At 40.0% G+C, this 18342-nt stretch overlaps 1 protein-coding gene across 1 annotated transcript in view; it reads left to right on the top strand.

Annotated features, from left to right (window-relative positions):
• The window catches only part of LOC135700872 (uncharacterized), a 194584-nt gene that overhangs the window by 19594 nt on the left and 156648 nt on the right, over positions 1-18342 (top strand). The window lies entirely within an intron of this gene.

Raw genomic sequence — 18342 nt, 5'->3', positions numbered from 1 at the left:
GTCGCAGGACAGGTTTGGTTCTCGTAAAGAATTGGTCACTTCTCTAGGGGCTCCGGAACATGAACGGGAGGGCTGGTATGACCATGGATTGCCAATAAGGCCATTACCGACCAAGTTTTGTAAAATCATGAAGTTTGATATGTCGCACGATGGATTTTGGTTCTTGTTGAGAATTAGCCACTTCCTCTGGGTCACCGGAACATGCTCGGGAGGGCTAGTGTAACCGTGAACTGTCAATAAGGCCACTATCGGTCATGTTTTGTAAATAAAACTTCAATGTGTCGCACGACGGGTTTGTTTCTCGTTGAGAATTGGCCAGTTCCCCGAGAGCACCGGATATTTTCCGGGATGTCCAATGCGATCATGGTTCATCGGTATAGCCGTAAATCAACTCTGAGGACTAGATCCTAAGATATATACGGGTTGTGCCGTCATAGATGAGATTTCCTTAATACGGATTCTACCTTTGAAAGTGCCTTCCATTCATCGACAGGTTTTTGTCGTCTGAACGTGACGAACTATGACTAACTCTGCCTCCTTAAGCTCACTAGTGCATAAAGGGTTCGTTGAAAATCTGTGTTGCGGATCCTTCTACAGCATTTTCATTAGCCGCAGCCAGAATGCAGTTCACCGAAAGAGATCCTAGTGCGATCCAAACTTCCCCAAAAGTCATTCGTAGAAATCCGCGTAGTTCAAGCGACAGTTGTTCGCTGTCTTTCCTGGATTATGCCATTTCTCCGGAGTTTCCTTCAACCGGAGAAATTCCTCTGGAGATCAAATCTGCCGGTATCTCCTTACCAGAAACGTGTTGCCACTGTGATGGCTCGTGTACAAGAATCTTGTTAAGGAGGGGCAATTTTTTTTTCTATTGTGCATTGAATCTGGGGATGGGGAGTACTCCAAAGTACGTGGTAGATGGTGCTGTCCTCCTCCCACTTTTTCCCTACTGTTCAATTTAGCTAATTTTATTTATTTTTTGCTCAGGTGGTGGTTCATCTTCTTTACATTACATTGTGCAACGACGTAATCATGTCATTTTGAATACGGTAACTTGTATACTGGCAATTTTTCGCACCTTCCGCCAAGTGTTTTCCAGCACAGGATCGTAGTTAGCCACCAACTGGGTGGCACACTTACCGCTTCTTTCGAATGTCCACGAAGTGGTCGGCTACCTTTGCAAAGTATGCGCAGAATATCGATGAAATGTTCCATTATATAGTGATTTTGTAGGCGCTTTGCCTTACTAGCACTGCAGCAATCATAGCTGTTTTTTGGTGGTCCAGTTCTTCGTCGATAGCCTTCCTGGTTTTGAAATTCTTCCACACTTCCATACTACCAACATGGGTATCACTGCGATTGTGTTTGCCCAGCAACTCGGTCGATTTCTTCCAAATTTCTGAACCCTGTTGGAATCGTCGTAATAATGTTTTGCGTAATGCTCTTCTTTACAGGTTAAAAATACAAATCAAAGAAAATATATTCTTCAAGGTACTGGTATCATCTTTTATTCAGTTACCTTTCTGAAGTTTTGTGCAGTAGGTTTTTGTATATTTTGAAGGCATCGTTACAATTTTTGACTATTTCAAGTAAGTATTTTTGTAAGCCCTTATATGTTGTTATAGTCACTTTACTGTTACCGTTGCGAGTACGATGAACTTGGTCATTTTCAACGAAAATTGTAGTTATATTTTTTTTTCAAATTTTGATCTAAATGCCAAGGCTAATAGGATCATTAAAAGGTTTAAAAAAATATAACGATTGGACCAAAGGCGCACAAAACTATTTTGATAAACGAGTACAGGATTGTTAACGGAATGACGACTTGTGCGAAGGATTGAGCATGTAAACCACGATAACAAATGACTTGAAATTTTCAGAGAAGATTCTTAGACAAATTCTTAGTAAGACAACAATCGACCAAGGTTCAATGGCAAACTTATACCATAGAGGTAACTCTAAGACCAGAAGGTCCTGAAAAAACGAGCTCAACTTTTTGGCTCAGCTCTGGTACTATCTTCGGTCCCAAGCTAATCGATGCACCCCTCGAAACATAGGAAAATCCACGAACCCATCATTTTATCTGTCAAACTTTCATAGCAAATCAAAAAAACATAGTGTAGTACTAGAATTTCGACTAGAATGGAGTACGTTAATCAATTTGCTTGGGACCAATAGGCTAGTCAAGTAGTGAGCCAATTTAAAATCGTTAGTTTCATATTGATTGTTGCTTATACCTTATTTTCAATAAGGGAATCCAAAAGCTGTCTTTAAACTTTGTACAGTTGCGAAAAAATCCATCCTCAGAATTCCTTAGGTTCTTTTAAAAAAATTTAGAACTCTATGACCTCTTTTGAAATTCTTCTCAGAAGTCCTCTGGAATTATTTTGAGAATACTTCTTGACTTTTACTCAGAACACCTTGGATCTTAAATTCCTTTAGAGTTTCAGAAATTATCCTCGGAATTCGCTTGAAATTTTGCTTAAAATCCCTTTGGAAGTTCTCTCAAAATTTGATTTTCTCGGTATTCTTATCGAAATTATCTTGGAACTATCTGCAGGATGCACTAGAAATTATCCGCAGAATTTTATTTGAAATCTTTCCAGAAATATTTTGGAACTGTCCTAAGAATTCAATATCCTTGTGGTTCTTCTCGGAAGTCAAGTTTAAGTTGTCCGTCCATTCACCAAAACATTATAGTTTTTCTACCAGAAATGTTCAATAAAGCTTGCCCCTTCATTCACCAGAACTGTGTAATTTTTACATCAGGAATTTTGAATTCAGCTAGCCCATTCAATACAAATTTGCCCCCAGAAAATTTAACACCAGAAAATTGTACACCAGAAAATTTTACACCAGGAAATTTCAATTGACCAGAACGATGCAAATAATTCACCGTTAATGTTCAAAAAAAATTGTTCTCCAATCTTCTGATTGGTGCAGATTTCCTTTCTCCATTTTTCACCAGACATTTTCAATATAGCTTGCTTCTCCTATCATTTGAATGTTGCAGGTTTTCCACCAAATAAAACTTGCCCCTATTTTCAGATTTTCAGCATAAATTTTCAGTAAAGCAGCTTCCCTTCAATCATAATAATGAAGACAATTTTACACCAGAAATTATAATTAAAGTTTGTTCCTCCATTGAGCAAAAGGATGCAAATTTGAGACCAAACATTTTCAGAAAAGCTTGCCCATCCGTTCACCAGAACGGTGCAGATTTTCCTCCAGAAATTTTCAATATAGCTTAATTTAAATAAAGCTTGTACCTTCATTTACCAGACCAGTGCAAGTTTTCCACCAGAAATTTTCTGTTAATTTCATTTATCAGAGCGATAAAAATTTTGCACCAGAAATTTTCAATAAAGCATTCTCCTCCATTCACCAGAATGGTGCACCAACAATTGTCAGTGAAGTTTGATTTACCATGCACTTTTGTGGTGCAAATTTTCCACCATAAATTTTCAATGAAGTTTTCATTCATCAGAACGATGCAAATTACATTACAGTGCACAAGAAAAATGAATAAACCTTGCTTCTACATTCACCACAGTATTGCGAACGTTCCACAAGAAATATTCAGTTAAATGCGCGACTCCAAATGTTTAGCGTGATTCAATTTTTCCACCAGGGTTATTCATTTTGATTAGCCCTCCATGATTGATGATATTTTTACTCCAGATATTCTATAAAATGCTTTCTCTTCGATTTACCACCATGAAGGTGAATTTTTTCAACCTTAAATTAACGCTCTTCTTTATCCCTCCATGAACCCATTGAAAAAAAAAATACAACAGAATTTTTTTGTATGCACCACTGTGGTGCAATTTTTGACCAAAACATTTTATTGAAGTTTGTCCCTTCATGCACCTTTTTGGTGCAATTTTCAGACACCATCTCAAAGAAATTGACGCAATAAAAGGTTTACAGTGCCCTCATAGTATGAAATGAAGTTATTTTACCTTCAAATAAAGTTATCAAGAAAACAAATTATTTTGTATCGTAATTTGGAAATGTGGAAATAAACATCTTATTTATAAAAGGAGGGGCAATTGCCCCACCTTGCCCCACACTGTGCACGCCAGTGTCGGTGATAGTCTGGATTTATGCTACCCGGTTACCGATGTATGTACTCCAGATGTTTGGAGGTGCCTGTTCCCAACGCAGAACACAAATTGAATCGACCCAGAAGATCGCTCGATCGGGGATTCCGATCGAGTCTCGAACCCTTTCGTATAACTCCACTAACAGTATCGCACCACACAATTCCAACTTGGGTATAGACTGTGTCTTCAAGGGTGCCGCCATGGATTTTGAGGACAACAACTGGACCTTATTCCTCCTTATTGTGCGTACAAACACGCGTCAAATGCCTTGCTCGAAGCATCCCCGAAAAACAGTGAACCTCGATCTCGACCTATGGAATGACCACACGACCATTGATTCGAACGTCTATCAGTAGAGGAATTTGGTCGTATTATTTTCTTCACATCTCACCCACCGTTGAAGGCAATGGCTAGTCCCAATCCATGCCCCGATCTTGCTCGTTCCACAGATGCTGCATTATTTCCTTGGCTGTGTTGATAGCAGCACCAACAATTGCCAATGGCAATCACTGAAAGAACTGAAGTGTGGAATATCGAACTGAAACTTCAACTGGTCGGTATTCGGCATCCACGTCAATCCTAATGTCTTGGCTGTAGGGTGCACTTCTTTATAATCAAAACCAGTCATACAAAGGTTATATAAACTGCTATAGAACTTGTGTGTTGCTAGGGTCATCCATATAAGTATCCTCGGTGATTGCCCTTACAGGTAGTGGGTGCATGGTTTGCTCGTCAATTGTGATAGCTAGTTCAATGTCCGAGTTGCAAGAAACGGTGCCGATTTGGTACCATAGGTGACGGTGTAGAGTTCAAACACACAGACAGCTTCCGATGGACCGAGTGCCATATGATGCATTGGAGAGGCCTATTCATATGCAGAACAGCTATTTGCGCGAGTCCGAAGCATGATTGAGTGAAGATCCTCCCGTACTAGTGGTCCCACCAAGACACGTCATACGACGTTTTGCACGACGCGTCAAAGATTGCACGAACCTTCGTCGTAGTACTCGGCTCCTTGATGACAGGATGATGTGGTAAATAACAGCGCTTTTCGCTTTCTGGCATTCAAAACCTTCATCATGTGGTTTAATTGGATATATTCTGCCATGAATTGGTGGTATTGTTTCGGTAGACTGACATCTCTAGCCGGAATGCGATATTCCATGACTCGTCCAACCTGAATACTGCACACTAAAAAAATCTGAATTTTACTGGTGATGTAAACATCCATGCATGCAAAAATTCATGCATGTAAACTTCCTTTTCACGTAAACTAGCAGCTTGCAAGAAATGTTGCAAACAAAGGTGGAAAGTTGCATACAATATATGGAATATTGCATGACATGTCACATAAATATACACGATTTATAATGTAAATATGTATGATTTATGACGCTCCATTTATGTGCATCATAGTAACGGAAATTTACACTACTTTTTTTTAGCTGTGTGTGTTTTCGTTCTTCAGTAGAGAAGCAGAGTACTGACCTGAGAATCCCGATACACCAAACCTTGGTAAATCTCCTCACACCTTTTCTCTTCAGGCGAAAGAAGATTGGATCTACCAACCTCCTCGCTAGCCCAGAACCGTGCGACTAGCGTCTCCAACCCTTCAGTAGCTGCCACGCTACAATTGATGCGTAGGCCTTGAGCTGGATTAGATAGATCCATCCGAACACCGCTTCGTTTAATGATGGCATTTGGTGGTCTCGTAGCTGCTTGACCGATTCCGAGCACCGAGATATACACCTTACTCTCTGAACCAGAGTACAGTAATGCGCGAGCTGGGAACTGACTACCCTCGTCATCTTTCACGATAACGACCACGGTAGCCAGAAACCACATTTGCCACTCTGGAAGGAAGTACAACCGAACGGTTCACTAGCATCCGTTAGAGTAGACGCATTGTTACTTCCAGCAACAGCAGCGACCTACACCGATCAGGACTGGACTTCTCCAACCTTAAGCATACTGAAAAATCTTTGGCTTGATGGCTCGATCTGAAGCAGTTTCTGCACAACGAGGTTGACTTCAATACCTCATCTCTGTCACTTACCGACAATCGTTGAAAGGAAGATTATTGATAAAGAGGATGATTTTCCTTGCGCACTACACATCGTCCCCCCAGACAACTGTGCTGAGCTGTAGCTGGCCTTTACAGCTGTTGCCTTCGGTTTCGGTGGTGGTTGTTGGTGTTCGTCTGTCTAGACGGAAGAGATTCCAGTACTTCTCCTTGGAGACTGAATATTCTTTCCCATGCTCAACAGCTTGATGAGTCGAGTCGCATCGTGAGCAGATTAACTAAGATAAGATCCTTGTATTCCGCAGGCTCCCCGATTTGAACAAGTGTGTTGACGACTCGGTCAAAGCTTTCCACCTTGAGTACGAAACTCAATATTGGATTCTTTAGAGACAGTTGTTTGGAAATGCTATACTTATATCAACATGAAGCTTTAGTGTGATAATAATTATCAATTATTGATTAACTAGAGGAAGTTCTGAAGAGGATAGGTTGATAGTTCCGCTAGAGTACGGCAGTGTGAAAATTGCGTTTGGCTAGTACTATCGCATTAATGACCCTTCGCTCAATTTTCATACTGCCGTACTCTAGCGGAACTATCAACCTATCCTCTTCTGAACTTTATCTACACACTTGGAAAAATTGATGTAAATTTAGGTGCTCTGAGACTGACATATACAAGCGTCAATTTTGACATAATATTGAGCCATAATAGACGCGGAATTCAGCTCAATCAAACGTACTTTAGAACTTTTCAGTCGTGGAGCACTTAATTTTACATGACATGTTTGTTTACGTCTCATCCTTTATGTCATCCTTTATCACGAAGAACCTTGCCTTTGTCAAGTGAAAAAGGTTTTAGCCTCATCTTTAATATCGATCGCTCAAATGCAGTTCGCGTTTGGCTTTCAACGTTAGCAGTTCAGCTCTTCAGTTTCTTCTCCTTGCTTGCCGTGCTGGCGTTCCACCTCCCGTATAGGTCCGTTTAGACTATCTGATTTCTTGGTCTGATTTTGACCGCCACCATAATGAAAAATCTGCTCGAATTTACTTTCCACACACTTTGTCGAACCCCCCTCTGTTTGCTGGTGTTCACACTGCTTGCACAATCTGAATCCCTGCAGATTTGAGATCCTTAAAGATCAACAATTATCTCTGATGTTCACAAAATTTCTAATAATCTACGAATTTCTCAAAAGTTCTGTAATAACTTCATTTTAAAAGTTCTTTCAATGAATAACTGCAAATATCCCTGAACATCTACACAATTAACCACTTTATTCGAGCACTTTAAATGGCGTTTACTACTACTCGAACTTTGAAATAAAACATTATTTTGAGATTTTTTCTTCTAGAACCTCGAGAAAAGTAGCCAACATTTGTGCGTTTCATAAAAAATATAAATTATTTGGTCTAGGTTTGTGAAATCGCTGGTAGAAAGTCACGCCAAAACTGCTTGACAAAGTGGTCCATTTCTTGAAGTAATAAAAGATTATCTAGAAATTTTTGAGCTTTCCGGAAGTTTAAGGAAGTTTTCTGAAGTTTTACTAATTTTTCTGAAGTTGTGTAAATATCTCTAAAGATCAGCGAACTTACGTGATGTTATGAAAATTTCTCATAAAATCCAAGAACCACAATTAAATTCTGAAAATTTAATTAAACATCTGCAGATTTTTCAGTAGATTTAAGATCTACCCTCTGAACTTTTCTGAAGTTCTGAAAATATTTTTTTTACAAATTCTGTAAAGTTTTATGAAGTACTGTAAACTTTCTGCTCTAAAGATCTACGAACTGCCCTTAAGTTCAATAAATTTCTCAATAGATCTCCGAACTTCTCTAAAGTTCCGCAAATTTCTTTGTGAATTCTTGGATTGCCATAAAGTTCTGCAGATTTATCAAAAATTCTTTGAAATTCCCCAAAGCTCGATGTACGCGGGGTTAGGCAAAAATGTGCGTCTATCTTGAAAAACTGTCGCATTAATGGCCCTTCGCTCATTTTCAACTTCTATTCAATTTTCATACTGCCGTACTCTAACGGAACTATCCACCTACCCTCTTCTAAATATCATTCTCTAGCTAATAAATCATCACACTAAGGCTTCATGTTACCATTTCCAACCAACTCTGAAAATCGTTAACTTCGCGTATGAAGTAACATAAAAACACTTTGAATGCATACATATATTATTAGGGTTGCTGCTGAATGCCACCGAAACATAAATCAAGCGTTCTTTAGCGGTTCAAATCCGTGACATTTTAGAAAAAAAATCCATGTTTTCACCTAACTTGCGGCTATTTAGCTGGATAAGTGGAATGAAAACTAAACGCATTTCGTTCGACAAATCAAACGTCAAATCTTACCATCCTGTCGAAAAAGTGTGAACGTATCCGAACATTGCATCCGACAAAATTATCGAGCAGTCAGCTCGAATCAGACCCACAAATCAGATAATCTAAACGCAATGAGGTACAGAGAGAGGTGAAGCAGATCGTGAAATATTGTTGTATTAGTCAACCAAAAAATCAACGTAAACGCAAGTAGTGACGTCACTAATTCTCGATGAACATTTCAAATGGCCCTATCGGCTTTGATCGATTCTCTTCATCGACTTTCTCTTTTCATAACCACTCCTATGCAAACAGATTTCGCGCTAATTTTACCACATAGTTTGATAAAGAAGGTTCTTATCTAGCGTCCAAAACGTCAAATACAACAGGGGAAAGTTGTGCAGCTGAGTTATTTACGAAAGAGAAAGTCGATGAAGAGGATCGATCAATGCAGATAGGACCTTTTTAAATGTTTATCTAGAATTGCTTGTATCGTACAGGGGTTTTACTCACACAACTTAACCGATTGCTTCACCTCGGTAATCCAGGTCATTGGTCTAAACGTACCTTATGACCAGCGTTGCCAGATATACCGATTTATCGGTATTTATACCGATTTCCGAACTAGATACCGATATACAGAAAAGGTTCCTCAGAATACCAATTTTTGAGGTGTTATACCGATTTATACCGATTTTTAAATAATCGAAATAATTATTGCCTGTCTGCACTAAATTCTGAGTGAGAACATTATTGTTTGAGACTTGTATCTTTTTGAATATCTCAAATTTTTTGAGTCTTTGAAATTCTAAAAAAATCATCTTCAAAAATGTCTTATGGATACTCTTTCGATTATTGTTTCGATTTCCTCACCGTTTTTGGCTACCCATGAATCGAGAAACAGTCGATGGCTCTTTCAGGTAATTCCGGGGGAATCAGGAAATACTTTTTAAACATTATTTAACTTCCTGGATTTTCTTCCAACTTTCCCCTGAAATTTTCTATTAACGATTCCTCTCGGAAACTTATTTCGACTTCCCTTGGAAGCTTCTTCAGCCTTCGCTCGAATGATACTTCTAGATTTTGATTGCGGATCCACACTAGCTGCAGGAACTTTTAAAAAGTTCTGAAACTTCAGAAAACACCGGAGCCGAACCAGTCTCAGGCTGAAAGCCGCCATAATAAAGAAAACTAACTAACTTTAGAAAAGGCCAGACTTTTAAGTAAGTTTTGATAAATTAAAGAATGTTTTAATTACTTCTGTTAAAATTTTAAAACCCGGTCCAGCGAACTCCAGTGAACTTAAGGAAAAATCATAAATATTTTGGATACTTCACAAGCCTAAAGAATGTCTGGAAATTTAATGGTTTTCGGGACAGTTCCATTAGTTTCAGGAGAATTGAGAGAACTTCGGGAAGCTCCAAAAACATCAGGACAATCAGATCAGATCTATAAATTTCAAGGAAATCGCTGAAATCTTAAAGGAGTTCCGAGAAACTCAGGCAATTTCCGATAACTTCAGCAATGTTCCGAGGGGCTCATGCAAATTTAAGAAACGTGAGGGATGTTACACGAACATAAGCGCATTGTGAGAACATTTTATGGGAAGTTCCGTGCTTACTAATGGAAGTGTCGATAACTTTTAAAAATTAGAAAAATCAGGAAGATCAGAGAACTTCAATGCTGATGTTACAATAAATTCAAGAAAATTGTGAGAGCGCTCATGAAATTTCGTAATCTTCAAGAAAGTCAGAGACTTTCAAAGTTGATAAGAGATATTCCGGTAGTCTCATCATAATCAGGGAAGTTCCAAGTATTTCAAAGATGATCAGAGTACTCCAAAACAGCTCGAGAACATATGGAGTAATCCTAAGTACATTTCAGGAATGTTCCAAAAACTTCAGGGCATTGCGGGGATGTTTTATGACCATTTGGAAAATTTTCTGGATCATTAGAACATCCCACAAGAGCTCTTTCTTCCAGAATTATGTCCTTGTTGCATTCGACTGTTCCGTTAGCGCTCAGGCTTCCGACTTCCTCCAGAATTTTTTTCCAATCTACCTGCCAGCGTCTCCAGGAAGTTTCTTCTGTCTTCTCCAGGAAGTTCAATTAAACATCTCCCAGAAATTTCTTTCGTCTAGTTCTGGAATTTTGTCCAGTTGGTTTTTTTTTACTTCTATCGGAAGGTTTTTCCGAGCTTTTTCTGGCTTCCCTTAGAAAAGGCTACTTCTGGAATTTATTTCCGATTTCCGAAATTTGAATGTGAAATCCGATTTTTTTCTGAACATTTCTTTATATTTTCGCCAGAAGTTTCTCAATTTATGCCTTGGAAGATCATAGTCCAAAAGTAAAAAATGTCGCTTTCAAAAAACGGCAAAAATATAAAATTATTTAAAATAGTAAATACCGATAAATACCGGTTTTTTAAACCGTTTATACGGATAAGCTTTAAAACATTCTGGCAACGCTGCTTATGACAGACGCTTGTCAAATGTTGTCGTCGTGTTGCAATCGAAGTGTGCCGTGGCCGCTTTTAGACGCGTTTGTTTTCAGTCGTAGGATGTGTCGGTTCTGTTGTCAGCGTTGGTCGCAAGTTGATTGGGCCGGTGAGGGGCTGGTGCTGCATCTTCCAGACTGTGTACTGTTGAACTGAAGCCGTTGTGTCAAGAGTGATTGGTGATGGGAAGTGGTCACAGTCTTATTTTTTTTTCTCTGCTGAGATCCCTCTAGTTGGAGCAGCTAGAGTGTGTTTCGTGGTTGTTAGGTGTTTTCTCTGCTGAGTGGCGAAGGAACGGCGAGAAAGCTGCATATCGAAATCTTTGTGATATCATGGATTCCATTGCAACGTATCGAGTGAGATCTTTCCTTTATTTTTCTCTTAATTTTTATTCCATTATTATATGAAACCAAGGGGTTGGTCACTCCGCGCAGTGTGCCAAAAATACAGATGGGCACACCCGGGCACTTTCAATGGCACCCATGGTTATAAATTTTCATGATATTTAAAGTTTCTGGCAACACTGTACTATATCTGGACCTGCTTTGTGCATGTGTCAAAATGTTAATCATTTTTGTTGACACAATCCAATTTTTTGTTTTCACAAATTTAACCGTGAATTAATTATATCGTCCGGTCATTTTCCACAGAGATGGCGCTGTTCCGCTGGTATGAAGTGATAAAAATCCCCGTATAGAAATTGAGAGAAGTCGGAATAATTCACTCTCGGTGCATGTTCATTTCAAAAAAGTGAACGACAACCTAAATAAATTGGACAGGGACTCTGTCTTTCAGTTTTTTCCCGGAAATTATTGTGAAACCAGCTACAATTAAACAAAAATTATTTTTCCCCATATAGTTTTACCTACTTTACTACCAGTCCCCAGAGAGCCAAAAAAAAAAATCAAATTTGAGAGAGAAAATTTGCTCTCATGACCTCAATCTCTCAACTTGCCATGTATTTTGATGACACTCTATTTGTGATTTCCCTTTCCCAGATTACAAAATAGAGCATCTTACACTGCAAAACATGTCTGGTACCTCCTTTTTCACATATTCTGCACAATAGATACTTTTTGCCCCACCCCATTCATCGGCGGGAAATTCTGTGAGGGGTGAGCTATTTTGTAAGCAGAATGTGTAAAAAAGGAGGGACTTCGAATATTAATCTAAAGGCATATATATAGGTACCAGATATGTTTTGCACTGCAGTGTCCTCAGTGAGCAATTAACGGAAAACAGATTGTGTGTAGTTTCCGATAGATGTCGCCGCAAATAACAACAGTGACATCTGATGGAACATGAATGCAGAAGCTTGACAAAATGATTACTTTTCGGCGAAGATCTTTTTCTTTCTTTATTAATTTATTTGATAAGGCTCAATCGAATTAGCTTAACAGAACCGAGAATTCTTGTTCAATATAAAAAAAATTTCTAGAACTGTTGTCAAAATGTACAACACAATAAACAATTTTATCTTCCGCTATCCAATAAACCTTCTCCATTAGAACAGGATCCACTTCCAGTGGTTTCAGTGTATGGCAGTATCGCACTGCAATGGACGCAAAACGTGGTCATCACTCACACACTCATCACGAAACGGTTGCTTTCCAAAGTCGACGACTCATCGATCGAAAGAACTGCTGATGAAGAACAATGAGGAGGACCACACAATGGTTGCTGCCGAGTAAACAGACAATCACGTGCCACACGTGATGGTTGCTGCCGAGTAAACAGACAATCACAGACACACGTGACCTGCTTCTGTCGACAGCCGAGTTAACACTAAACCCGGCGAAGTTCTGCCATGGATTCCTCACAGCGCACATATTTTCAAAACATTAGCTAAAAACCGGTCAAACGTCAACGCGGTATGTGCGGGATGAGCGAGGTCATCAAGGCGATGACCTTTGCCAAGTACAACTGTAATCTAGGGGTGATACTGGAATTCTTCCGGATGTACTATCGGAAGACTTCTAAATCGGAGAACATCCACTCAAGACGATCGAACTGTTCAAGGATCTGATGCGGAAGGCTTTGGTTTTGCAGAGCAGTTTGATCGAAGTTGGGAAGGGGCTGGCATCGTTCCGGAAGCTGATTGAAAAGATGACCATGAAGGGACTGCCACTGGTCATAATGTGATTAGTGAGTTGGTTAGTGGGAAGAGCGAGATCCTGAAGGAGGAAGTGAAGGGAACATTGAAGACGTTGGGAGATCGATTTGGGGCGGGGAGATTCGTGACGGAGCTGACGAAGGAGCTTAAGTGGAATTGTAAGATGTTGATTGATCAGTTGTTGAGCTTGAAGGTGAGCTCCTGAAAGTCGGTAAGTTGGTTGAAGGATAGGTTAGCTTTCGACCCGAAGAAGTCCCGGCGAAGTGTAAAGGGACCGGTGTTTTCCATGGTGCCGAGTGTTTGGAGCAGTTTTGTAAGCATTTCAACATCGCGATGTTTACAATAATCCTCGTAGAACTGATTCGAACGCAGCTTTTACATCTACGAATACGAGGTACGCATTGATTGTGAAATCCGGCTCGCACAGAAGGTCGTAAGGGGATCGGTGTCCATACAGGGTAGTTTTATCAGTGGTCGTTTACCATGTTTGATTCCGTAACGCTTCACCGCTTCGTTAATCTGCCAACCGACATTCAGTTTCATGATTTGCTCCTCATTGTAACTGACATCGATGAATTCGCCTTCGATGATCACTCGGACCATGTTCGGAGGTAGAATCTTCACCGGTGTTTGCTTTACTAGCATCGCCAGAGTCCCAGCTTTTACAGATGTTCTCTGGCCAGCACTGCTTTTCGCCAAAGATATCATACTTCTCTCCATTTGTCCGATCGTTGAACTGCCTGGCCGTGTGGACATATTAAGCCCCACCTCCATCAGGGAAGTCTGATTCCGGTGAAACTCCCACTAGAACGCTAGCAACGCATCTTTGACTGAGTCGATGGCTTTTGGGAGAACTCCTCCCTGAATCGTTCATTAGAATCTGAAGAGCATCTGGGCCAGTATCCTCAGTCAGTATCAGTAGCCCGAAGAGCTACTGAATCCGATCAGTAGCGGTGTGGCTTCTTCCTCCTTCTTCGGTGAATGGTTGCTCATGTGGGCTGCAGCTCGCTGCTTGCGGACAGCCTTTCAACGCCACGCACCGAAAGCAACTGCTACTGCTGCTGCTGATGACGACCGACCGGACAACACCACACACGGTGATTGAATCAGCACCGTACACGAGAAACCTGTGTTAGGGACAGCGCTTTATTCAGGCAATTGGCGATTATTTTGATCACCATTGCAAGAGTTGGACATTTGAATAATTTTCAATAGTAACCTATTGAACATTAATAAAGTGTTCATTTTAGCAGATTCGTAGAAAAATAGAAAAAATTCCTATCAATTGGATCGTTAAGAATTAAAATCCATCCACTATTGACAAAGTTGTAAGTGGTCAAAACCTGACCATTTTTCGTAACGCGGTCGATTTTGGTTTTTTGAAATTGCACCCCCAATATGTTGCCGAAAGTCGTAATCCTACGTCAAAAGTTGGCGCAAAATAATTGTGTAGAGTGCCCACTAGGGTGTTTCATTTTGAAAAAAGTGATGAATTTTTGATAGGCCACCCTCCAGTTCGATTCATAGCCCCAAAATATGAACCTGTGCAAAAAATGGTAAAGATTGATGAAGGTTTAGAGGTCGCGCCAATGATTTGGATTTTGTATGGAGATTTTGGTGAATTAGTATGGGAAATTATTGATTTTCGTTTACATTGCTCTAACTTTGGTTGTAGTTGTCCAAACGTTGAAAAAAAAAATATGTGGTTGTCATGACAATGATCAACAAGCCTGTTGTTGTTGCGATGAAATTGGCGTTGTTGCCTTGTACATATTCATCTGTCAATTTACCGTATTTTGCCATTTTTTCACATTTTTATAATTCTTGATACGCTGCAAAACTGAGCGTAGCAACTGTAGGCTTTTTGTTTATTGCCATAGCAATAACATACTAAATTTTTTCGACATTTGGACAAGTAGAAGCAAAGTTATAGCGATATAAGCGATTTTTTAAATTCTTCCATAGTAATTCCCATACAAATTTCAAATCATTGGCGCGACCTCTAAACCTTCATCAATCTTTACCAATTTTTGCACAGGTTCATATTTTGGGGCTATGAATCGAACTGGAGGGTGGCCCATCAGAAATTCATCACTTTTTTCAGAATGAAGCACCCTATTGGTCAGTTGTTGAGCTTGAAGGTGAGCTCCTGAAAGTCGGTGAGTTGGTTGAAGGATAGGTTTAGCTTTCGACCCTGGTAACCCAGCGCTTGAAATAGAATATTTATAGGCTTGGCGGACAAGAAGTCCCTGCGAAGTGTAAAGGGACCGTTGTTTTCCATGGTGCCGAGTGTTTGGAGCAGTTCGGTAAGCATTTCAACATCGCGATGTTTGCAATAATCCTCGTAGAACTGGTTCAAACGCAGCTTTTACAACTATTAATACGAGGTACACATTGATTATGGAATCCGAGCCGCACAGAAGGTCGTATGGGGATCGGTATCCATACAAAGTAGTGTTATCAGTGGTCGTTTACCATGTTTGATTCCGTAACGCTTCACCGCTTCGTTAATCTGCCAACCGACATTCGTTTAATTCGCCTTCGATGATCACTCGAACCATGTTCGAAGGTAGAATCTTCACCGGTGTTTGCTTTACTACCATCGCCAGCGCCCCAGCTTTTACAGATGTTCTCTGGCCAGCACTGCTTTTCGCCAAAGACATCATACTTCTCTCCATTTGTCCGATCGTTGAACTGTCTGACCGTGTGGACATATTAAGCCCCACCTCCATCAGGGAAGTCTGATTCCGGTTGAAACTCCCACTAGAACGCTAGCAACGCTTCTTTGACTGAGTCGATGGCTTTTGGGAGAACTCCTCCCTGAATCGAACATTAGAATCTGAAGAGCATCTGGGCCAGTATCCTCAGTCAGTATCAGTAGCCCGAAGAGCTACTGAATCCGATCAGTAGCGGTGTGGCTTCTTCCTCCTTCTTCGGTGAATGAATGCTCATGTGGGCTGCAGCTCCCTGCTTGGGACAGCCTTACAACGCCACGCACCGAAAGCAGCAGCTACTGCTGCTGCTGATGACGACCGACCGGACAACACCACACACGAGAAATCTGTGTTAGGGACAGCGCTTTTTTCAGGCAATCGGTGATTATTTTGATCACCATTGCAAGAGTTGGACATTTGTATAATTTTCAGTAGTGACTTATTGTACATTGATAAAGTGTTCATTTTAGCAGATTCGTAGAATAATAGAAAAATGTCCAATCAATTAGATTGGTTACAATTAAAATCCATCAGCTATTGACAAAGTTATAAGTGGTCAAGACCTGACCATTTTTAGTAACGCGGTCGATTTTGGTTTTTTTGAAATTGCACCCCCCAATATGTTGCCGAAAGTCGTAATCCTACGTCAAAAGTTGACGCAAAATAAGTGTGTAGAGTGCCCACCCCTTATATGAAACATGGAATGCTGGGTACCGGAGGGTCCACCAGGGCACTCGATTAAAGCGAAATGGATGGGGAGAGTGGAAATGACAACTCGCTGTATTTATCATTTTGTGAATAGAGGGCGGGCTCTTCTCCTCACTATGAATTGCGACAAATATCAGATACACCATTTTGAAGTTTTTGGTGATATTAAAAATGACTGAATTTAAGCTCAAATGTGAATGATTGACCATAACAAACAGTTATGCAAAGTTTCATGAAAATCGGAGAAGGTCCTACCAGATTGATTCGTCATTCGGTGTGGAACTGTTCTCTTTTGATGTGATAAATTTAAATTTGTGATATTTATTCTAGTTTTAGTTTTAGTTTCAGTGAAAAAAATTATTTCTTGTCCACGACGTTGACATTTAGCTGTCATGCTTAATTGAAATTGTTAATATGTAGCACTAAGCTGCGAACGGTCGTAATTCAATTGAAAAGAAGCTTATCTGCTTTAAGGAACTTTCTTTGATGAAACTTACTTTGAGATAGGAACCCAATGGATGGGAGAATGAACAGTTGAGTCAAACTTGTCGAAGAATTAGTATCAAGAGTACTTTCGTTTCTTCTTTTGCTTTATTATAAAGACTGTCAGCCCTGAGCTGGTTCGCCTCTTAGTATCAAAAGTTTTAATGAACCATCAGCCCAGTGAGCAACTATCCTGTCTAAGCTTTCAGGGACTGCAATTCGTGTTGGCTCCTGTTCGTGTCTTGCAGTGATTCCGTCGTTAGTGAGCATTCCATAGCGAAACATAAAAAATATGTTTATACCAACCTTCACCTTCTCCAAGCATGAACCTTAAGGGAAAAGTAGCTAAAGTTCAGAATTTTTTGTTTTTTTCTTCTTATAAAATTGTTCCATTCTTTTCATGTCATCATCATCATCATCACTGTCCTAGTGCTGCCGGGAGATTTTAGTTCTAGAGCTCCATAACAGTAAAGTAAGGAATGACACCGAAGAGCAAAAGCAGCAAGAGTGTAACATAAATAATTTATCTCACGACTCTCACACATACACACGCACATACACCGAAGGAACTCTGTCTGACTGGTGGGATGATGATGGCTAGAGAAAGTCAATGAAATGTAAATGAAATTGAATGAGAGGAAGTCAACTTCTTCCCTGTTTCAGATGTTTCCTTCCAGAAGTAGTACACGCAGAATAAATTTCAAGAAAATTTCTCATTTTTGGTCTACAACAGCTACGATTGACCATCTTTATTTTGCTTAAAAAATAACGTGAATGAGATTGGTCATACTGAAGAAAAAATCCAAACTTACTAATTGAAATGTTCCCACTGTCGCAAACACGGTCAGATCCCCGAAGAGAAAAACTTCCTTATGAACTTAGGTCAATGTGTGTTCCATTACATCTCTGATGTTTGTCTAGAAGACTAGGTAGGTAGAGGGCACTTTTTTTTCTCAAGAAATGCCTCAAGATAGAAACTTTCTTCTTCGTTTTGCCCCATCAACAACGTGACTTGAAGTCTCAGAAGACATACAAGTCCCGGGCGCACGCACAGGGCAGGATGGTGGGCGAGAACCCGTCAAATGGTTACGTTTGGAAGGGGAAGCTTGACGCAGGCTGAGGGAGATCACAAAACGAAATGCTGCAATCTCTGAATGTCATCTCAATTGGAGGAAATGAAATTTTGCTCCTACACTGATTGCTTTTGAAGTGTGCGATGAATTTTTGATTAATGTACGACAGAGATGGATGGCAATGATTGAGATGGCGACTTGGTGAGTTTTGGAGGCTATGTAATAGAGGAGATAATGATGAAGATGAAGCAAACAATTCATGCGAGTTACTTTATTCTTAAAACCGTAAATAATTTTGAAGTT

This window comes from Ochlerotatus camptorhynchus, unplaced genomic scaffold, assembly GCF_037179485.1.
Source record: "Ochlerotatus camptorhynchus isolate MF236.1 unplaced genomic scaffold, CSIRO-AGI_Acam_v1.1 ptg000013l, whole genome shotgun sequence".
Taxonomy (NCBI): Eukaryota; Metazoa; Arthropoda; class Insecta; order Diptera; family Culicidae; genus Ochlerotatus; species Ochlerotatus camptorhynchus.
This window is presented reverse-complemented; position numbering and strand designations above follow the sequence as displayed.